Genomic DNA, 24,436 nt, shown 5'->3' with positions numbered 1-24,436 from the left:
CATGAAGTTATTTCTAGGAGTTGGACACATACCAAGTTTAGCTCAGTTCTGGGCATCTTTGAAATACCTATACAAACTTGTTCCTACTTAGTAACTTGCATATTTGAATGAGAATGTGCTTGCTCGCAGCAACGTGCTATATGTTCTGAATGGCCGAATTGGCAATCTGTGTCAAAACTTTGTTAGGAATTATGTGATCCTTACTAGCTGGAAGTAAGGGAGATGGGGCATGAAGTTATTTCTAGGAGTTGGACACATACCAAGTTTAGCTCAGTTCTGGGCATCTTTGAAATACCTATACAAACTTGTTCCTACATAGTAACTTGCATCTTTGAATGAGAATCTGCTTGCTCACAGCAACGTGCTATATGTTCTGAATGCCCGAATTGGCAATCTGTGTCAAAACTTTGTTAGGAATTATGTGATCCTTACTAGCTGGAAGTAAGGGAGATGGGGCATGAAGTTATTTCTAGGAGTTGGACACATACCAAGAATAGCTCAGTTCTGGGCATCTTTGAAATACCTATACAAACTTGTTCCTACATAGTAACTTGCATCTTTGAATGAGAATCTGCTTGCTTACAGCAACGTGCTATCTGTTCTGAATGCCCGAATTGGGAATCTGTGTCAAAACTTTGTTAGGAATTATGTGATCCTTACTAGCTGGAAGTAAGGGAGATGGGGCATGAAGTTATTTCTAGGAGTTGGACACATACCAAGTTTAGCTCAGTTCTGGGCATCTTTGAAATACCTATACAAACTTGTTCCTACATAGTAACTTGCAACTTTGAATGAGAATCTGCTTGCTTACAGCAACGTGCTATATGTTCTGAATGCCCGAATTGGGAATCTGTGTCAAAACTTTGTTAGGAATTATGTGATCCTTACTAGCTGGAAGTAAGGGAGATGGGGCATGAAGTTATTTCTAGGAGTTGGACACATACCAAGTTTAGCTCAGTTCTGGGCATCTTTGAAATACCTATACAAACTTGTTCCTACATAGTAACTTGCAACTTTGAATGAGAATCTGCTTGCTTACAGCAACGTGCTATGTTCTGAATGCCCGAATTGGGAATCTGTGTCAAAACTTTGTTAGGAATTATGTGATCCTTACTAGCTGGAAGTAAGGGAGATGGGGCATGAAGTTATTTCTAGGAGTTGGACACATACCAAGTTTAGCTCAGTTCTGGGCATCTTGGAAATACCTATACAAACTTGTTCCTACATAGTAACTTGCAACTTTGAATGAAAATGTGCTTGCTTACACCAACGTGCTATATGTTCTGAATGCCCGAATTGGGAATCTGTGTCAAAACTTTGTTAGGAATTATGTGATCCTTACTAGCTGGAAGTAAGGGAGATGGGGCATGAAGTTATTTCTAGGAGTTGGACACATACCAAGTTTAGCTCAGTTCTGGGCATCTTTGAAATACCTATACAAAACTCTTCCTTCCTAGTAACTTGCATCTTTGAATTAGAATGTGCTTGCTTACAGCAACGTGCTATATGTTCTGAATGCCCGAATTGGGAATCTGTGTCAAAACTTTGTTAGGAATTATGTGATCCTTACTAGCTGGAAGTAAGGGAGATGGGGCATGAAGTTATTTCTAGGAGTTGGACACATACCAAGTTTAGCTCAGTTCTGGGCATCTTTGAAATACCTATACAAACTTGTTCCTACATAGTAACTTGCATCTTTGAATGAGAGTCTGCTTGCTTACAGCAACGTGCTATATGTTCTGAATGCCCGAATTGGGAATCTGTGTCAAAACTTTGTTAGGAATTATGTGATCCTTACTAGCTGGAAGTAAGGGAGATGGGGCATGAAGTTATTTCTAGGAGTTGGACACATACCAAGTTTAGCTCAGTTCTGGGCATCTTTGAAATACCTATACAAACTTGTTCCTACATAGTATCTTGCAACTTTGAATGAGAATGTGCTTGCTTACAGCAACGTGCTATATGTTCTGAATGCCCGAATTGGGAATCTGTGTCAAAACTTTGTTAGGAATTATGTGATCCTTACTAGCTGGAAGTAAGGGAGATGGGGCATGAAGTTATTTCTAGGAGTTGGACACATACCAAGTTTAGCTCAGTTCTGGGCATCTTTGAAATACCTATACAAACTTGTTCCTACATAGTAACTTGCATCTTTGAATGAGAATCTGCTTGCTTACAGCAACGTGCTATATGTTCTGAAAGCCCGAATTGGGAATCTGTGTCAAAACTGTTAGGAATTATGTGATCCTTACTAGCTGGAAGTAAGGGAGATGGGGCATGAAGTTATTTCTAGGAGTTGGACACATACCAAGTTTAGCTCAGTTCTGGGCATCTTTGAAATACCTATAAAAACTTGTTCCTACATAGTAACTTGCAACTTTGAATGAAAATGTGATTGCTTAGAGCAACGTGCTATATGTTCTGAATGCCCGAATTGGGAATCTGTGTCAAAACTTTGTTAGGAATTATGTGATCCTTACTAGCTGGAAGTAAGGGAGATGGGGCATGAAGTTATTTCTAGGAGTTGGACACATACCAAGTTTAGCTCAGTTCTGGGCATCTTTGAAATACCTATACAAACTTGTTCCTACATAGTAACTTGCAACTTTGAATGAAAATGTGCTTGCTTACAGCAACGTGCTATATGTTCTGAATGCCCGAATTGGGAATCTGTGTCAAAACTTTGTTAGGAATTATGTGATCCTTACTAGCTGGAAGTAAGGGAGATGGGGCATGAAGTTATTTCTTGGAGTTGGAGACATACCAAGTTTAGCTCAGTTCTGGGCATCTTTGAAATACCTATACAAACTTGTTCCTACATAGTAACTTGCAACTTTGAATGAGAATGTGCTTGCTTGCAGCAACGTGCTATATGTTCTGAATGCCCGATTTGGGAATCTGTGTCAAAACTTTGTTAGGAATTATGTGATCCTTACAAGCTGGAAGTAAGGGAGATGGAGCATGAAGTTATTTCTAGGAGTTGGACACATACCAAGTTTAGCTCAGTTCTGGGCATCTTTGAAATACCTATACAAACTTGTTCCTACTTAGTAACTTGCATCTTTGAATGAGAATGTGCTTGCTCGCAGCAACGTGCTATATGTTCTGAATGCCCGAATTGACAATCTGTGTCAAAACTTTGTTAGGAATTATGTGATCCTTACTAGCTGGAAGTAAGGGAGATGGGGCATGAAGTTATTTCTAGGAGTTGGACACATACCAAGTTTAGCTCAGTTCTGGGCATCTTTGAAATACCTATACAAACTTGTTCCTACATAGTAACTTGCATCTTTGAATGAGAATCTGCTTGCTTACAGCAACGTGCTATATGTTCTGAATGCCCGAATTGGCAATCTGTGTCAAAACTTTGTTAGGAATTATGTGATCCTTACTAGCTGGAAGTAAGGGAGATGGGACATGAAGTTATTTCTGGGAGTTGGACACATACCAAGTTTAGCTCAGTTCTGGGCATCTTTGAAATACCTATACAAACTTGTTCCTACATAGTAACTTGCAACTTTGAATGAGAATGTGCTTGCTTACAGCAACGTGCTATATGTTCTGAATGCCCGAATTGGGAATCTGTGTCAAAACTTTGTTAGGAATTATGTGATCCTTACTAGCTGGAAGTAAGGGAGATGGGGCATGAAGTTATTTCTAGGAGTTGGACACATACCAAGTTTAGCTCAGTTCTGGGCATCTTTGAAATACCTATACAAACTTGTTCCTACATAGTAACTTGCATCTTTGAATGAGAATCTGCTTGCTTACAGCAACGTGCTATATGTTCTGAATGCCCGAATTGAGAATCTGTGTCAAAACTTTGTTAGGAATTATGTGATCCTTACTAGCTGGAAGTAAGGGAGATGGGGCATGAAGTTATTTCTAGGAGTTGGACACATACCAAGTTTAGCTCAGTTCTGGGCATCTTTGAAATACCTATACAAACTTGTTCCTACATAGTAACTTGCAACTTTGAATGAAAATGTGCTTGCTTACAGCAACGTGCTATATGTTCTGAATGCCCGAATTGGGAATCTGTGTCAAAACTTTGTTAGGAATTATGTGATCCTTACTAGCTGGAAGTAAGGGAGATGGGGCATGAAGTTATTTCTAGGAGTTGGACACATACCAAGTTTAGCTCAGTTCTGGGCATCTTTGAAATACCTATACAAACTTGTTCCTACATAGTAACTTGCATCTTTGAAAGAGAATGTGCTTGCTTACAGCAACGTGCTATATGTTCTGAATGCCCGAATTGGCAATCTGTGTCAAAACTTTGTTAGGAATTATGTGATCCTTACTAGCTGGAAGTAAGGGAGATGGGGCATGAAGTTATTTCTAGGAGTTGGACACATACCAAGTTTAGCTCAGTTCTGGGCATCTTTGAAATACCTATACAAACTTGTTCCTACCTAGTAACTTGCAACTTTGAATGAGAATGTGCTTGCTTACAGCAACATGCTATATGTTCTGAATGCCCGAATTGGGAATCTGTGTCAAAACTTTGTTAGGAATTATGTGATCCTTCCTAGCTGGAAGTAAGGGAGATGGGGCATGAAGTTATTTCTAGGAGTTGGACACATACCAAGTTTAGCTCAGTTCTGGGCATCTTTGAAAAACCTATACAAACTTGTTCCTACATAGTAACTTGCATCTTTGAATGAGAATGTGCTTGCTTACAGCAACGTGCTATATGTTCTGAATGCCCGAATTGGCAATCTGTGTCAAAACTTTGTTAGGAATTATGTGATCCTTACTAGCTGGAAGTAAGGGAGATGGGGCATGAAGTTATTTCTAGGAGTTGGACACATACCAAGTTTAGCTCAGTTCTGGGCATCTTTGAAATACCTATACAAACTTGTTCCTACATAGTAACTTGCAACTTTGAATGAAAATGTGCTTGCTTACAGCAACGTGCTATATGTTCTGAATGCCCGAATTGGGAATCTGTGTCAAAACTTTGTTAGGAATTATGTGATCCTTACTAGCTGGAAGTAAGGGAGATGGGGCATGAAGTTATTTCTAGGAGTTGGACACATACCAAGTTTAGCTCAGTTCTGGGCATCTTTGAAATACCTATACAAACTTGTTCCTACATAGTAACTTGCATCATTGAATGAGAATCTGCTTGCTTACAGCAACGTGCTATATGTTCTGAATGCCCGAATTGGGAATCTGTGTCAAAACTTTGTTAGGAATTATGTGATCCTTACTAGCTGGAAGTAAGGGAGATGGGGCATGAAGTTATTTCTAGGAGTTGGACACATACCAAGTTTAGCTCAGTTCTGGGCATCTTTGAAATACCTATACAAACTTGTTCCTACATAGTAACTTGCATCTTTGAATGAGAATGTGCTTGCTTACAGCAACGTGCTATATGTTCTGAATGCCCGAATTGGGAATCTGTGTCAAATCTTTGTTAGGAATTATGTGATCCTTACTAGCTGGAAGTAAGGGAGATGGGGCATGAAGTTATTTCTAGGAGTTGGACACATACCAAGTTTAGCTCAGTTCTGGGCATCTTTGAAATACCTATACAAACTTGTTCCTACATAGTAACTTGCAACTTTGAATGAGAATGTGCTTGCTTACAGCAACGTGCTATATGTTCTGAATGCCCGAATTGGGAATCTGTGTCAAAACTTTGTTAGGAATTATGTGATCCTTACTAGCTGGAAGTAAGGGAGATGGGACATGAAGTTATTTCTAGGAGTTGGACACATACCAAGTTTAGCTCAGTTCTGGGCATCTTTGAAATACCTATACAAACTTGTTCCTACATAGTAACTTGCATCTTTGAATGAGAATGTGCTTGCTTACAGCAACGTGCTATATGTTCTGAATGCCCGAATTGGCAAACTGTGTCAAATCTTTGTTAGGAATTATGTGATCCTTACTAGCTGGAAGTAAGGGAGATGGGGCATGAAGTTATTTCTAGGAGTTGGACACATACCAAGTTTAGCTCAGTTCTGGGCATCTTTGAAATACCTATACAAACTTTTTCCTACATAGTAACTTGCAACTTTAAATGAGAATGTGCTTGCTTACAGCAACGTGCTATATGTTCTGAATGCCCGAATTGGGAATCTGTGTCAAAACTTTGTTAGGAATTATGTGATCCTTACTAGCTGGAAGTAAGGGAGATGGGGCATGAAGTTATTTCTAGGAGTTGGACACATACCAAGTTTAGCTCAGTTCTGGGCATCTTTGAAATACCTATACAAACTTGTTCCTACATAGTAACTTGCATCTTTGAATGAGAATGTGCTTGCTTACAGCAACGTGCTATATGTTCTGAATGCCCGAATTGGGAATCTGTGTCAAAACTTTGTTAGGAATTATGTGATCCTTACTAGCTGGAAGTAAGGGAGATGGGGCATGAAGTTATTTCTAGGAGTTGGACACATACCAAGTTTAGCTCAGTTCTGGGCATCTTTGAAATACCTATACAAACTTGTTCCTACATAGTAACTTGCAACTTTGAATGAGAATGTGCTTGCTTACAGCAACGTGCTATATGTTCTGAATGCCCGAATTGGGAATCTGTGTCAAAACTTTGTTAGGAATTATGTGATCCTTACTAGCTGGAAGTAAGGGAGATGGGGCATGAAGTTATTTCTAGGAGTTGGACACATACCAAGTTTAGCTCAGTTCTGGGCATCTTTGAAATACCTATACAAACTTGTTCCTACATAGTAACTTGCAACTTTGAATGAGAATGTGCTTGCTTACAGCAACGTGCTATATGTTCTGAATGCCCGAATTGGGAATCTGTGTCAAAACTTTGTTAGGAATTATGTGATCCTTACTAGCTGGAAGTAAGGGAGATGGGGCATGAAGTTATTTCTAGGAGTTGGACACATACCAAGTTTAGCTCAGTTCTGGGCATCTTTGAAATACCTATACAAACTTGTTCCTACATAGTAACTTGCAACTTTGAATGAGAATCTGCTTGCTTACAGCAACGTGCTATATGTTCTGAATGCCCGAATTGGGAATCTGTGTCAAAACTTTGTTAGGAATTATGTGATCCTTACTAGCTGGAAGTAAGGGAGATGGGGCATGAAGTTATTTCTAGGAGTTGGACACATACCAAGTTTAGCTCAGTTCTGGGCATCTTTGAAATACCTATACAAACTTGTTCCTACATAGTAACTTGCATCTTTGAATGAGAATGTGCTTGCTTACAGCAACGTGCTATATGTTCTGAATGCCCGAATTGGCAATCTGTGTCAAAACTTTGTTAGGAATTATGTGATCCTTACTAGCTGGAAGTAAGGGAGATGGGGCATGAAGTTATTTCTAGGAGTTGGACACATACCAAGTTTAGCTCAGTTCTGGGCATCTTTGAAATACCTATACAAACTTGTTCCTACCTAGTAACTTGCATCTTTGAATGAGAATGTGCTTGCTTACAGCAACGTGCTATATGTTCTGAATGCCCGAATAGGGAATCTGTGTCAAAACTTTGTTAGGAATTATGTGATCCTTACTAGCTGGAAGTAAGGGAGATGGGGCATGAAGTTATTTCTAGGAGTTGGACACATACCAAGTTTAGCTCAGTTCTGGGCATCTTTGAAATACCTATACAAACTTGTTCCTACATAGTAACTTGCATCTTTGAATGAGAATGTGCTTGCTTACAGCAACGTGCTATATGTTCTGAATGCCCGAATTGGCAATCTGTGTCAAAACTTTGTTAGGAATTATGTGATCCTTACTAGCTGGAAGTAAGGGAGATGGGCCATGAAGTTATTTCTAGGAGTTGGACACATACCAAGTTTAGCTCAGTTCTGGGCATCTTTGAAATACCTATACAAACTTGTTCCTACATAGTAACTTGCAACTTTGAATGAGAATGTGCTAGCTTACAGCAACGTGCTATATGTTCTGTATGCCCGAATAGGGAATCTGTGTCAAATCTTTGTTAGGAATTATGTGATCCTTACTAGCTGGAAGTAAGGGAGATGGGGCATGAAGTTATTTCTAGGAGTTGGACACATACCAAGTTTAGCTCAGTTCTGGGCATCTTTGAAATACCTATACAAACTTGTTCCTACATAGTAACTTGCAACTTTAAATGAAAATGTGCTTGCTTACAGCAACGTGCTATATGTTCTGAATGCCCGAATTGGGAATCTGTGTCAAAACTTTGTTAGGAATTATGTGATCCTTACTAGCTGGAAGTAAGGGAGATGGGGCATGAAGTTATTTCTAGGAGTTGGACACATACCAAGTTTAGCTCAGTTCTGGGCATCTTTGAAATACCTATACAAACTTGTTCCTACATAGTAACTTGCAACTTTGAATGAAAATGTGTTTGCTTACAGCAACGTGCTGTATGTTCTGAATGCCCGAATTGGGAAAATGTGTCAAAACTTTGTTAGGAATTATGTGATCCTTACTAGATGGAAGTAAGGGAGATGGGGCATGAAGTTATTTCTAGGAGTTGGACACATACCAAGTTTAGCTCAGTTCTGGGCATCTTTGAAATACCTATACAAACTTGTTCCTACATAGTAACTTGCAACTTTGAATGAGAATGTGCTTGCTTGCAGCAACGTGCTATATGTTCTGAATGCCCGAATAGTGAATCTGTGTCAAAACTTTGTTAGGAATTATGCGATCCTTACTAGCTGGAAGTAAGGGAGATGGGGCATGAAGTTATTTCTAGGAGTTGGACACATACCAAGTTTAGGTCAGTTCTGGGCATCTTTGAAATACCTATACAAACTTGTTCCTACATAGTAACTTGCGTCTTTGAATGAGAATGTGCTTGCTTACAGTAACGTGCTATATGTTCTGAATGCCCGAATTGGCAATCTGTGTCAAAACTTTGTTAGGAATTATGTGATCCTTACTAGCTGGAAGTAAGGGAGATGGGGCATGAAGTTATTTCTAGGAGTTGGACACATACCAAGTTTAGCTCAGTTCTGGGCATCTTTGAAATACCTATACAAACTTGTTCCTACATAGTAACTTGCAACTTTGAATGAAAATGTGCTTGCTTACAGCAACGTGCTATATGTTCTGAATGCCGGAATTGGCAATCTGTGTCAAAACTTTGTTAGGAATTATGTGATCCTTACTAGCTGGAAGTAAGGGAGTTGGGGCATGAAGTTATTTCTAGGAGTTGGACACATACCAAGTTTAGCTCAGTTCTGGGCATCTTTGAAATACCTATACAAACTTGTTCCTACATAGTAACTTGCATCTTTGAATGAGAATCTGCTTGCTTACAGCAACGTGCTATATGTTCTGAATGCCCGAATTGGGAATCTGTGTCAAATCTTTGTTAGGAATTATGTGATCCTTACTAGCTGGAAATAAGGGAGATGGGGCATGAAGTTATTTCTAGGAGTTGGACACATACCAAGTTTAGCTCAGTTCTGGGCATCTTTGAAATACCTATACAAACTTGTTCCTACATAGTAACTTGCATCTTTGAATGAAAATGTGATTGCTTACAGCAACGTGCTATATGTTCTGAATGCCCGAATTGGGAATCTGTGTCAAAACTTTGTTAGGAATTATGTGATCCTTACTAGCTGGAAGTAAGGGAGATGGGGCATGAAGTTATTTCTAGGAGTTGGACACATACCAAGTTTAGCTCAGTTCTGGGCATCTTTGAAATACCTATACAAACTTGTTCCTACATAGTAACTTGCAACTTTGAATGAAAATGTGCTTGCTTACAGCAACGTGCTATATGTTCTGAATGCCCGAATTGGGAATCTGTGTCAAGACTTTGTTAGGAATTATGTGATCCTTACTAGCTGGAAGTCAGGGAGATGGGGCATGAAGTTATTTCTTGGAGTTGGAGACATACCAAGTTTAGCTCAGTTCTGGGCATCTTTGAAATACCTATACAAACTTGTTCCTACATAGTAACTTGCAACTTTGAATGAGAATGTGCTTGCTTGCAGCAACGTGCTATATGTTCTGAATGCCCGATTTGGGAATCTGTGTCAAAACTTTGTTAGGAATTATGTGATCCTTACTAGCTGGAAGTAAGGGAGATGGGGCATGAAGTTATTTCTTGGAGTTGGAGACATACCAAGTTTAGCTCAGTTCTGCGCATCTTTGAATTACCTATACAAACTTGTTCCTACATAGTAACTTGCATCTTTGAATGTGAATGTGCATGCTCGCAGCAACGTGCTATATGTTCTGAATGCCCGATTTGGGAATCTGTGTCAAAACTTTGTTAGGAATTATGTGATCCTTACTAGCTGGAAGTAAGGGAGATGGAGCATGAAGTTATTTCTAGGAGTTGGACACATACCAAGTTGAGCTCAGTTCTGGGCATCTTTGAAATACCTATACAAACTTGTTCCTACTTAGTAACTTGCATATTTGAATGAGAATGTGCTTGCTCGCAGCAACGTGCTATATGTTCTGAATGCCCGAATTGGCAATCTGTGTCAAAACTTTGTTAGGAATTATGTGATCCTTACTAGCTGGAAGTAAGGGAGATGGGGCATGAAGTTATTTCTAGGAGTTGGACACATACCAAGTTTAGCTCAGTTCTGGGCATCTTTGAAATACCTATACAAACTTGTTCCTACATAGTAACTTGCATCTTTGAATGAGAATCTGCTTGCTCACAGCAACGTGCTATATGTTCTGAATGCCCGAATTGGCAATCTGTGTCAAAACTTTGTTAGGAATTATGTGATCCTTACTAGCTGGAAGTAAGGGAGATGGGGCATGAAGTTATTTCTAGGAGTTGGACACATACCAAGAATAGCTCAGTTCTGGGCATCTTTGAAATACCTATACAAACTTGTTCCTACATAGTAACTTGCATCTTTGAATGAGAATCTGCTTGCTTACAGCAACGTGCTATCTGTTCTGAATGCCCGAATTGGGAATCTGTGTCAAAACTTTGTTAGGAATTATGTGATCCTTACTAGCTGGAAGTAAGGGAGATGGGGCATGAAGTTATTTCTAGGAGTTGGACACATACCAAGTTTAGCTCAGTTCTGGGCATCTTTGAAATACCTATACAAACTTGTTCCTACATAGTAACTTGCAACTTTGAATGAGAATCTGCTTGCTTACAGCAACGTGCTATATGTTCTGAATGCCCGAATTGGGAATCTGTGTCAAAACTTTGTTAGGAATTATGTGATCCTTACTAGCTGGAAGTAAGGGAGATGGGGCATGAAGTTATTTCTAGGAGTTGGACACATACCAAGTTTAGCTCAGTTCTGGGCATCTTTGAAATACCTATACAAACTTGTTCCTACATAGTAACTTGCAACTTTGAATGAGAATCTGCTTGCTTACAGCAACGTGCTATGTTCTGAATGCCCGAATTGGGAATCTGTGTCAAAACTTTGTTAGGAATTATGTGATCCTTACTAGCTGGAAGTAAGGGAGATGGGGCATGAAGTTATTTCTAGGAGTTGGACACATACCAAGTTTAGCTCAGTTCTGGGCATCTTGGAAATACCTATACAAACTTGTTCCTACATAGTAACTTGCAACTTTGAATGAAAATGTGCTTGCTTACACCAACGTGCTATATGTTCTGAATGCCCGAATTGGGAATCTGTGTCAAAACTTTGTTAGGAATTATGTGATCCTTACTAGCTGGAAGTAAGGGAGATGGGGCATGAAGTTATTTCTAGGAGTTGGACACATACCAAGTTTAGCTCAGTTCTGGGCATCTTTGAAATACCTATACAAAACTCTTCCTTCCTAGTAACTTGCATCTTTGAATTAGAATGTGCTTGCTTACAGCAACGTGCTATATGTTCTGAATGCCCGAATTGGGAATCTGTGTCAAAACTTTGTTAGGAATTATGTGATCCTTACTAGCTGGAAGTAAGGGAGATGGGGCATGAAGTTATTTCTAGGAGTTGGACACATACCAAGTTTAGCTCAGTTCTGGGCATCTTTGAAATACCTATACAAACTTGTTCCTACATAGTAACTTGCATCTTTGAATGAGAATCTGCTTGCTTACAGCAACGTGCTATATGTTCTGAATGCCCGAATTGGGAATCTGTGTCAAAACTTTGTTAGGAATTATGTGATCCTTACTAGCTGGAAGTAAGGGAGATGGGGCATGAAGTTATTTCTAGGAGTTGGACACATACCAAGTTTAGCTCAGTTCTGGGCATCTTTGAAATACCTATACAAACTTGTTCCTACATAGTATCTTGCAACTTTGAATGAGAATGTGCTTGCTTACAGCAACGTGCTATATGTTCTGAATGCCCGAATTGGGAATCTGTGTCAAAACTTTGTTAGGAATTATGTGATCCTTACTAGCTGGAAGTAAGGGAGATGGGGCATGAAGTTATTTCTAGGAGTTGGACACATACCAAGTTTAGCTCAGTTCTGGGCATCTTTGAAATACCTATACAAACTTGTTCCTACATAGTAACTTGCATCTTTGAATGAGAATCTGCTTGCTTACAGCAACGTGCTATATGTTCTGAATGCCCGAATTGGGAATCTGTGTCAAAACTTTGTTAGGAATTATGTGATCCTTACTAGCTGGAAGTAAGGGAGATGGGGCATGAAGTTATTTCTAGGAGTTGGACACATACCAAGTTTAGCTCAGTTCTGGGCATCTTTGAAATACCTATACAAACTTGTTCCTACATAGTAACTTGCATCTTTGAATGAGAATGTGCTTGCTTACAGCAACGTGCTATATGTTCTGAAAGCCCGAATTGGGAATCTGTGTCAAAACTTTGTTAGGAATTATGTGATCCTTACTAGCTGGAAGTAAGGGAGATGGGGCATGAAGTTATTTCTAGGAGTTGGACACATACCAAGTTTAGCTCAGTTCTGGGCATCTTTGAAATACCTATACAAACTTGTTCCTACATAGTAACTTGCAACTTTGAATGAAAATGTGATTGCTTAGAGCAACGTGCTATATGTTCTGAATGCCCGAATTGGGAATCTGTGTCAAAACTTTGTTAGGAATTATGTGATCCTTACTAGCTGGAAGTAAGGGAGATGGGGCATGAAGTTATTTCTAGGAGTTGGACACATACCAAGTTTAGCTCAGTTCTGGGCATCTTTGAAATACCTATACAAACTTGTTCCTACATAGTAACTTGCAACTTTGAATGAAAATGTGCTTGCTTACAGCAACGTGCTATATGTTCTGAATGCCCGAATTGGGAATCTGTGTCAAAACTTTGTTAGGAATTATGTGATCCTTACTAGCTGGAAGTAAGGGAGATGGGGCATGAAGTTATTTCTTGGAGTTGGAGACATACCAAGTTTAGCTCAGTTCTGGGCATCTTTGAAATACCTATACAAACTTGTTCCTACATAGTAACTTGCAACTTTGAATGAGAATGTGCTTGCTTGCAGCAACGTGCTATATGTTCTGAATGCCCGATTTGGGAATCTGTGTCAAAACTTTGTTAGGAATTATGTGATCCTTACAAGCTGGAAGTAAGGGAGATGGAGCATGAAGTTATTTCTAGGAGTTGGACACATACCAAGTTTAGCTCAGTTCTGGGCATCTTTGAAATACCTATACAAACTTGTTCCTACTTAGTAACTTGCATCTTTGAATGAGAATGTGCTTGCTCGCAGCAACGTGCTATATGTTCTGAATGCCCGAATTGACAATCTGTGTCAAAACTTTGTTAGGAATTATGTGATCCTTACTAGCTGGAAGTAAGGGAGATGGGGCATGAAGTTATTTCTAGGAGTTGGACACATACCAAGTTTAGCTCAGTTCTGGGCATCTTTGAAATACCTATACAAACTTGTTCCTACATAGTAACTTGCATCTTTGAATGAGAATCTGCTTGCTTACAGCAACGTGCTATATGTTCTGAATGCCCGAATTGGGAATCTGTGTCAAAACTTTGTTAGGAATTATGTGATCCTTACTAGCTGGAAGTAAGGGAGATGGGACATGAAGTTATTTCTGGGAGTTGGACACATACCAAGTTTAGCTCAGTTCTGGGCATCTTTGAAATACCTATACAAACTTGTTCCTACATAGTAACTTGCAACTTTGAATGAGAATGTGCTTGCTTACAGCAACGTGCTATATGTTCTGAATGCCCGAATTGGGAATCTGTGTCAAAACTTTGTTAGGAATTATGTGATCCTTACTAGCTGGAAGTAAGGGAGATGGGGCATGAAGTTATTTCTAGGAGTTGGACACATACCAAGTTTAGCTCAGTTCTGGGCATCTTTGAAATACCTATACAAACTTGTTCCTACATAGTAACTTGCATCTTTGAATGAGAATCTGCTTGCTTACAGCAACGTGCTATATGTTCTGAATGCCCGAATTGAGAATCTGTGTCAAAACTTTGTTAGGAATTATGTGATCCTTACTAGCTGGAAGTAAGGGAGATGGGGCATGAAGTTATTTCTAGGAGTTGGACACATACCAAGTTTAGCTCAGTTCTGGGCATCTTTGAAATACCTATACAAACTTGTTCCTACATAGTAACTTGCAACTTTGAATGAAAATGTGCTTGCTTAGAGCAACGTGCTATATGTTCTGAATGCCCGAATTGGGAATCTGTGTCAAAACTTTGTTAGGAATTATGTGATCCTTACTAGCTGGAAGTAAGGGAGATGGGGCATGAAGTTATTTCTAGGAGTTGGACACATACCAAGTTTAGCTCAGTTCTGGGCATCTTTGAAATACCTATACAAACTTGTTCCTACATAGTAACTTGCATCTTTGAATGAGAATGTGCTTGCTTACAGCAACGTGCTATATGTTCTGAATGCCCGAATTGGGAATCTGTGTCAAAACTTTGTTAGGAATTATGTGATCCTTACTAGCTGGAAGTAAGGGAGATGGGGCATGAAGTTATTTCTAGGAGTTGGACACATACCAAGTTTAGCTCAGTTCTGGGCATCTTTGAAATACCTATACAAACTTGTTCCTACATAGTAACTTGCATCTTTGAATGAGAATGTGCTTGCTTACAGCAACGTGCTATATGTTCTGAATGCCCGAATTGGCAATCTGTGTCAAAACTTTGTTAGGAATTATGTGATCCTTACTAGCTGGAAGTAAGGGAGATGGGGCATGAAGTTATTTCTAGGAGTTGGACACATACCAAGTTTAGCTCAGTTCTGGGCATCTTTGAAATACCTATACAAACTTGTTCCTACCTAGTAACTTGCAACTTTGAATGAGAATGTGCTTGCTTACAGCAACGTGCTATATGTTCTGAATGCCCGAATTGGGAATCTGTGTCAAAACTTTGTTAGGAATTATGTGATCCTTCCTAGCTGGAAGTAAGGGAGATGGGGCATGAAGTTATTTCTAGGAGTTGGACACATACCAAGTTTAGCTCAGTTCTGGGCATCTTTGAAATACCTATACAAACTTGTTCCTACATAGTAACTTGCAACTTTGAATGAAAATGTGTTTGCTTACAGCAACGTGCTGTATGTTCTGAATTCCCGAATTGGGAAAATGTGTCAAAACTTTGTTAGGAATTATGTGATCCTTACTAGCTGGAAGTAAGGGAGATGGGGCATGAAGTTATTTCTAGGAGTTGGACACATACCAAGTTTAGCTCAGTTCTGGGCATCTTTGAAATACCTATACAAACTTGTTCCTACATAGTAACTTGCAACTTTGAATGAGAATGTGCTTGCTTGCAGCAACGTGCTATATGTTCTGAATGCCCGAATAGTGAATCTGTGTCAAAACTTTGTAAGGAATTATGCGATCCTTACTAGCTGGAAGTAAGGGAGATGGGGCATGAAGTTATTTCTAGGAGTTGGACACATACCAAGTTTAGCTCAGTTCTGGGCATCTTTGAAATACCTATACAAACTTGTTCCTACATAGTAACTTGCAACTTTGAATGAGAATGTGCTTGCTTACAGCAACGTGCTATATGTTCTGAATGCCCGAATAGTGAATCTGTGTCAAAACTTTGTTAGGAATTATGTGATCCTTACTAGCTGGAAGTAAGGGAGATGGGGCATGAAGTTATTTCTAGGAGTTGGACACATACCAAGTTTAGCTCAGTTCTGGGCATCTTTGAAATACCTATACAAACTTGTTCCTACATAGTAACTTGCAACTTTGAATGAAAATGTGCTTGCTTACAGCAACGTGCTATATGTTCTGAATGCCGGAATTGGCAATCTGTGTCAAAACTTTGTTAGGAATTATGTGATCCTTACTAGCTGGAAGTAAGGGAGTTGGGGCATGAAGTTATTTCTAGGAGTTGGACACATACTAAGTTTAGCTCAGTTCTGGGCATCTTTGAAATACCTATACAAACTTGTTCCTACCTAGTAACTTGCATCTTTGAATGAGAATCTGCTTGCTTACAGCAACGTGCTATATGTTCTGAATGCCCGAATTGGGAATCTGTGTCAAATCTTTGTTAGGAATTATGTGATCCTTACTAGCTGGAAATAAGGGAGATGGGGCATGAAGTTATTTCTAGGAGTTGGACACATACCAAGTTTAGCTCAGTTCTGGGCATCTTTGAAATACCTATACAAACTTGTTCCTACATAGTAACTTGCATCTTTGAATGAAAATGTGATTGCTTACAGCAACGTGCTATATGTTCTGAATGCCCGAATTGGGAATCTGTGTCAAAACTTTGTTAGGAATTATGTGATCCTTACTAGCTGGAAGTAAGGGAGATGGGGCATGAAGTTATTTCTAGGAGTTGGACACATACCAAGTTTAGCTCAGTTCTGGGCATCTTTGAAATACCTATACAAACTTGTTCCTACATAGTAACTTGCAACTTTGAATGAAAATGTGCTTGCTTACAGCAACGTGCTATATGTTCTGAATGCCCGAATTGGGAATCTGTGTCAAGACTTTGTTAGGAATTATGTGATCCTTACTAGCTGGAAGTCAGGGAGATGGGGCATGAAGTTATTTCTTGGAGTTGGAGACATACCAAGTTTAGCTCAGTTCTGGGCATCTTTGAAATACCTATACAAACTTGTTCCTACATAGTAACTTGCAACTTTGAATGAGAATGTGCTTGCTTGCAGCAACGTGCTGTATGTTCTGAATGCCCGATTTGGGAATCTGTGTCAAAACTTTGTTAGGAATTATGTGATCCTTACTAGCTGGAAGTAAGGGAGATGGGGCATGAAGTTATTTCTTGGAGTTGGAGACATACCAAGTTTAGCTCAGTTCTGCGCATCTTTGAATTACCTATACAAACTTGTTCCTACATAGTAACTTGCATCTTTGAATGTGAATGTGCTTGCTCGCAGCAACGTGCTATATGTTCTGAATGCCCGATTTGGGAATCTGTGTCAAAACTTTGTTAGGAATTATGTGATCCTTACTAGCTGGAAGTAAGGGAGATGGAGCATGAAGTTATTTCTAGGAGTTGGACACATACCAAGTTTAGCTCAGTTCTGGGCATCTTTGAAATACCTATACAAACTTGTTCCTACTTAGTAACTTGCATATTTGAATGAGAATGTGCTTGCTCGCAGCAACGTGCTATATGTTCTGAATGCCCGAATTGGCAATCTGTGTCAAAACTTTGTTAGGAATTATGTGATCCTTACTAGCTGGAAGTAAGGGAGATGGGGCATGAAGTTATTTCTAGGAGTTGGACACATACCAAGTTTAGCTCAGTTCTGGGCATCTTTGAAATACCTATACAAACTTGTTCCTACATAGTAACTTGCATCTTTGAATGAGAATCTGCTTGCTCACAGCAACGTGCTATATGTTCTGAATGCCCGAATTGGCAATCTGTGTCAAAACTTTGTTAGGAATTATGTGATCCTTACTAGCTGGAAGTAAGGGAGATGGGGCATGAAGTTATTTCTAGGAGTTGGACACATACCAAGAATAGCTCAGTTCTGGGCATCTTTGTAATACCTATACAAACTTGTTCCTACATAGTAACTTGCATCTTTGAATGAGAATCTGCTTGCTTACAGCAACGTGCTATCTGTTCTGAATGCCCGAATTGGGAATCTGTGTCAAAACTTTGTTAGGAATTATGTGATCCTTACTAGCTGGAAGTAAGGGAGATGGGGCATGAAGTTATTTCTAGGAGTTGGACACATACCAAGTTTAGCTCAGTTCTGGGCATCTTTGAAATACCTATACAAACTTGTTCCTACATAGTAACTTGCATCTTTGAATGAGAATCTGCTTGCTTACAGCAACGTGCTATATGTTCTGAATGCCCGAATTGGGAATCTGTGTCAAAACTTTGTTAGGAATTATGTGATCCTTACTAGCTGGAAGTAAGGGAGATGGGGCATGAAGTTATTTCTAGGAGTTGGACACATACCAAGTTTAGCTCAGTTCTGGGCATCTTTGAAATACCTATACAAACTTGTTCCTACATAGTAACTTGCAACTTTGAATGAGAATCTGCTTGCTTACAGCAACGTGCTATGTTCTGAATGCCCGAATTGGGAATCTGTGTCAAAACTTTGTTAGGAATTATGTGATCCTTACTAGCTGGAAGTAAGGGAGATGGGGCATGAAGTTATTTCTAGGAGTTGGACACATACCAAGTTTATCTCAGTTCTGGGCATCTTGGAAATACCTATACAAACTTGTTCCTACATAGTAACTTGCAACTTTGAATGAAAATGTGCTTGCTTACACCAACGTGCTATATGTTCTGAATGCCCGAATTGGGAATCTGTGTCAAAACTTTGTTAGGAATTATGTGATCCTTACTAGCTGGAAGTAAGGGAGATGGGGCATGAAGTTATTTCTAGGAGTTGGACACATACCAAGTTTAGCTCAGTTCTGGGCATCTTTGAAATACCTATACAAAACTCTTCCTTCCTAGTAACTTGCATCTTTGAATTAGAATGTGCTTGCTTACAGCAACGTGCTATATGTTCTGAATGCCCGAATTGGGAATCTGTGTCAAAACTTTGTTAGGAATTATGTGATCCTTACTAGCTGGAAGTAAGGGAGATGGGGCATGAAGTTATTTCTAGGAGTTGGACACATACCAAGTTTAGCTCAGTTCTGGGCATCTTTGAAATACCTATACAAACTTGTTCCTACATAGTAACTTGCATCTTTGAATGAGAATCTGCTTGCTTACAGCAACGTGCTATATGTTCTGAATGCCCGAATTGGGAATCTGTGTCAAAACTTTGTTAGGAATTATGTCATCCTTACTAGCTGGAAGTAAGGGAGATGGGGCATGAAGTTATTTCTAGGAGTTGGACACATACCAAGTTTAGCTCAGTTCTGGGCATCTTTGAAATACCTATACAAACTTGTTCCTACATAGTATCTTGCAACTTTGAATGAGAATGTGCTTGCTTACAGCAACGTGCTATATGTTCTGAATGCCCGAATTGGGAATCTGTGTCAAAACTTTGTTAGGAATTATGTGATCCTTACTAGCTGGAAGTAAGGGAGATGGGGCATGAAGTTATTTCTAGGAGTTGGACACATACCAAGTTTAGCTCAGTTCTGGGCATCTTTGAAATACCTATACAAACTTGTTCCTACATAGTAACTTGCATCTTTGAATGAGAATCTGCTTGCTTACAGCAACGTGCTATATGTTCTGAATGCCCGAATTGGGAATCTGTGTAAAAACAGTTAGGAATTATGTGATCCTTACTAGCTGGAAGTAAGGGAGATGGGGCATGAAGTTATTTCTAGGAGTTGGACACATACCAAGTTTAGCTCAGTTCTGGGCATCTTTGAAATACCTATACAAACTTGTTCCTACATAGTAACTTGCATCTTTGAATGAGAATCTGCTTGCTTACAGCAACGTGCTATATGTTCTGAAAGCCCGAATTGGGAATCTGTGTCAAAACTGTTAGGAATTATGTGATCCTTACTAGCTGGAAGTAAGGGAGATGGGGCATGAAGTTATTTCTAGGAGTTGGACACATACCAAGTTTAGCTCAGTTCTGGGCATCTTTGAAATACCTATAAAAACTTGTTCCTACATAGTAACTTGCAACTTTGAATGAAAATGTGCTTGCTTACAGCAACGTGCTATATGTTCTGAATGCCCGAATTGGGAATCTGTGTCAAAACTTTGTTAGGAATTATGTGATCCTTACTAGCTGGAAGTAAGGGAGATGGGGCATGAAGTTATTTCTTGGAGTTGGAGACATACCAAGTTTAGCTCAGTTCTGGGCATCTTTGAAATACCTATACAAACTTGTTCCTACATAGTAACTTGCAACTTTGAATGAGAATGTGCTTGCTTGCAGCAACGTGCTATATGTTCTGAATGCCCGATTTGGGAATCTGTGTCAAAACTTTGTTAGGAATTATGTGATCCTTACAAGCTGGAAGTAAGGGAGATGGAGCATGAAGTTATTTCTAGGAGTTGGACACATACCAAGTTTAGCTCAGTTCTGGGCATCTTTGAAATACCTATACAAACTTGTTCCTACTTAGTAACTTGCATCTTTGAATGAGAATGTGCTTGCTCGCAGAAACGTGCTATATGTTCTGAATGCCCGAATTGACAATCTGTGTCAAAACTTTGTTAGGAATTATGTGATCCTTACTAGCTGGAAGTAAGGGAGATGGGGCATGAAGTTATTTCTAGGAGTTGGACACATACCAAGTTTAGCTCAGTTCTGGGCATCTTTGAAATACCTATACAAACTTGTTCCTACACAGTAACTTGCATCTTTGAATGAGAATCTGCTTGCTTACAGCAACGTGCTATATGTTCTGAATGCCCGAATTGGCAATCTGTGTCAAAACTTTGTTAGGAATTATGTGATCCTTACTAGCTGGAAGTAAGGGAGATGGGACATGAAGTTATTTCTAGGAGTTGGACACATACCAAGTTTAGCTCAGTTCTGGGCATCTTTGAAATACCTATACAAACTTGTTCCTACATAGTAACTTGCAACTTTGAATGAGAATGTGCTTGCTTACAGCAACGTGCTATATGTTCTGAATGCCCGAATTGGGAATCTGTGTCAAAACTTTGTTAGGAATTATGTGATCCTTACTAGCTGGAAGTAAGGGAGATGGGGCATGAAGTTATTTCTAGGAGTTGGACACATACCAAGTTTAGCTCAGTTCTGGGCATCTTTGAAATACCTATACATACTTGTTCCTACATAGTAACTTGCAACTTTGAATGAAAATGTGCTTGCTTACGCCAACGTGCTATATGTTCTGAATGCCCGAATTGGGAATCTGTGTCAAAACTTTGTTAGGAATTATGTGATCCTTACTAGCTGGAAGTAAGGGAGATGGGGCATGAAGTTATTTCTAGGAGTTGGACACATACCAAGTTTAGCTCAGTTCTGGGCATCTTTGAAATACCTATACAAACCTGTTCCTATTTAGTAACATGCATCTTTGAATGAGAATGTGCTTGCTTACAGCAACGTGCTATATGTTCTGAATGCCCGAATAGGGAATCTGTGTCAAAACTTTGTTAGGAATTATGTGATCCTTACTAGCTGGAAGTAAGGGAGATGGGGCATGAAGTTATTTCTAGGAGTTGGACACATACCAAGTTTAGCTCAGTTCTGGGCATCTTTGAAATACCTATACAAACTTGTTCCTACCTAGTAACTTGCATCTTTGAATGAGAATCTGCTTGCTTACAGCAACGTGCTATATGTTCTGAATGCCCGAATTGGGAATCTGTGTCCAAACTTTGTTAGGAATTATGTGATCCTTACTAGCTGGAAGTAAGGGTGATGGGGCATGAAGTTATTTCTAGGAGTTGGACACATACCAAGTTTAGCTCAGTTCTGGGCATCTTTGAAATACCTATACAAACTTGTTCCTACATAGTATCTTGCAACTTTGAATGAGAATATGCTTGCTTACAGCAACGTGCTATATGTTCTGAATGCCCGAATTGGGAATCTGTGTCAAAACTTTGTTAGGAATTATGTGATCCTTACTAGCTGGAAGTAAGGGAGATGGGGCATGAAGTTATTTCTAGGAGTTGGACACATACCAAGTTTAGCTCAGTTCTGGGCATCTTTGAAATACCTATACAAACTTGTTCCTACATAGTAACTTGCAACTTTGAATGAGAATGTGCTTGCTTACAGCAACGTGCTATATGTTCTGAATGCCCGAATTGGGAATCTGTGTCAAAACTTTGTTAGGAATTATGTGATCCTTACTAGCTGGAAGTAAGGGAGATGGGGCATGAAGTTATTTCTTGGAGTTGGACACATACCAAGTTTAGCTCAGTTCTGGGCATCTTTGAAATACCTACACAAACTTGTTCCTACATAGTAACTTGCAACTTTGAATGAAAATGTGCTTGCTTACACCAACGTGCTATATGTTTTGAATGCCCGAATTGGGAATCTGTGTCAAAACTTTGTTAGGAATTATGTGATCCTTACTAGCTTGAAGTAAGGGAGATGGGGCATGAAGTTATTTCTAGGAGTTGGATACATACCAAGTTTAGCTCAGTTCTGGGCATCTTTGAAATACCTATACAAACCTCTTCCTACCTAGTAACTTGCATCTTTGAATTAGAATGTGCTTGCTTACAGCAACGTGCTATATGTTCTGAATGCCCGAATTGGGAATCTGTGTCAAAACTTTGTTAGGAATTATGTGATCCCTACTAGCTGGAAGTAAGGGAGATGGGGCATGAAGTTATTTCTAGGAGTTGGACACATACCAAGTTTAGCTCAGTTCTGGGCATCTTTGAAATACCTATACAAACTTGTTCCTACATAGTAACTTGCATCTTTGAATGAGAATCTGCTTGCTTACAGCAACGTGCTATATGTTCTGAATGCCCGAATTGGGAATCTGTGTCAAAACTTTGTTAGGAATTATGTGATCCTTACTAGCTGGAAGTAAGGGAGATGGGGCATGAAGTTATTTCTAGGAGTTGGACACATACCAAGTTTAGCTCAGTTCTGGGCATCTTTGAAATACCTATACAAACTAGTTCCTACATAGTATCTTGCAACTTTGAATGAGAATGTGCTTGCTTACAGCAACGTGCTATATGTTCTGAATGCCCGAATTGGGAATCTGTGTCAAAACTTTGTTAGGAATTATGTGATCCTTACTAGCTGGAAGTAAGGGAGATGGGGCATGAAGTTATTTCTTGGAGTTGGAGACATACCAAGTTTAGCTCAGTTCTGGGCATCTTTGAAATACCTATACAAACTTGTTCCTACATAGTAACTTGCAACTTTGAATGAGAATGTGCTTGCTTGCAGCAACGTGCTATATGTTCTGAATGCCCGAATAGGGAATCTGTGTCAAAACTTTGTTAGGAATTATGTGATCCTTACTAGCTGGAAGTAAGGGAGATGGGGCATGAAGTTATTTCTAGGAGTTGGACACATACCAAGTTTAGCTCAGTTCTGGGCATCTTTGAAATACCTATACAAACTTGTTCCTACATAGTAACTTGCATCTTTGAATGAGAATGTGCTTGCTTACAGCAACGTGCTATATGTTCTGAATGCCCGAATTGGCAATCTGTGTCAAAACTTTGTTAGGAATTTTGTGATCCTTACTAGCTGGAAGTAAGGGAGATGGGGCATCAAGTTATTTCTAGGAGTTGGACACATACCAAGTTTAGCTCAGTTCTGGGCATCTTTGAAATACCTATACAAACTTGTTCCTACATAGTAACTTGCAACTTTGAATGAGAATGTGCTTGCTTACAGCAACGTGCTATATGTTCTGAATGCCCGAATTGGGAATCTGTGTCAAAACTTTGTTAGGAATTATGTGATCCTTACTAGCTGGAAGTAAGGGAGATGGGGCATGAAGTTATTTCTAGGAGTTGGACACATACCAAGTTTAGCTCAGTTCTGGGCATCTTTGAAATACCTATACAAACTTGTTCCCACATAGTAACTTGCATCTTTGAATGAGAATGTGCTTGCTTACAGCAACGTGCTATATGTTCTGAATGCCCGAATTGGCAATCTGTGTCAAAACTTTGTTAGGAATTATGTGATCCTTACTAGCTGGAAGTAAGCGAGATGGGGCATGAAGTTATTTCTAGGAGTTGGACACATACCAAGTTTAGCTCAGTTCTGGGCATCTTTGAAATACCTATACAAACTTGTTCCTACATAGTAACTTGCAACTTTGAATGAGAATGTGCTTGCTTACAGCAACGTGCTACATGTTCTGAATGCCCGAATTGGGAATCTGTGTCAAAACTTTGTTAGGAATTATGTGATCCTTACTAGCTGGAAGTAAGGGAGATGGGGCATGAAGTTATTTCTAGGAGTTGGACACATACCAAGTTTAGCTCAGTTCTGGGCATCTTTGAAATACCTATACAAACTTGTTCCCACATAGTAACTTGCATCTTTGAATGAGAATGTGCTTGCTTACAGCAACGTGCTATATGTTCTGAATGCCCGAATTGGCAATCTGTGTCAAAACTTTGTTAGGAATTATGTGATCCTTACTAGCTGGAAGTAAGGGAGATGGGGCATGAAGTTATTTCTAGGAGTTGGACACATACCAAGTTTAGCTCAGTTCTGG

Source organism: Diceros bicornis, chromosome 19 (genome assembly GCF_020826845.1).
Source record: "Diceros bicornis minor isolate mBicDic1 chromosome 19, mDicBic1.mat.cur, whole genome shotgun sequence".
NCBI lineage: Eukaryota > Metazoa > Chordata > Mammalia > Perissodactyla > Rhinocerotidae > Diceros > Diceros bicornis.
This window is presented reverse-complemented; position numbering follows the sequence as displayed.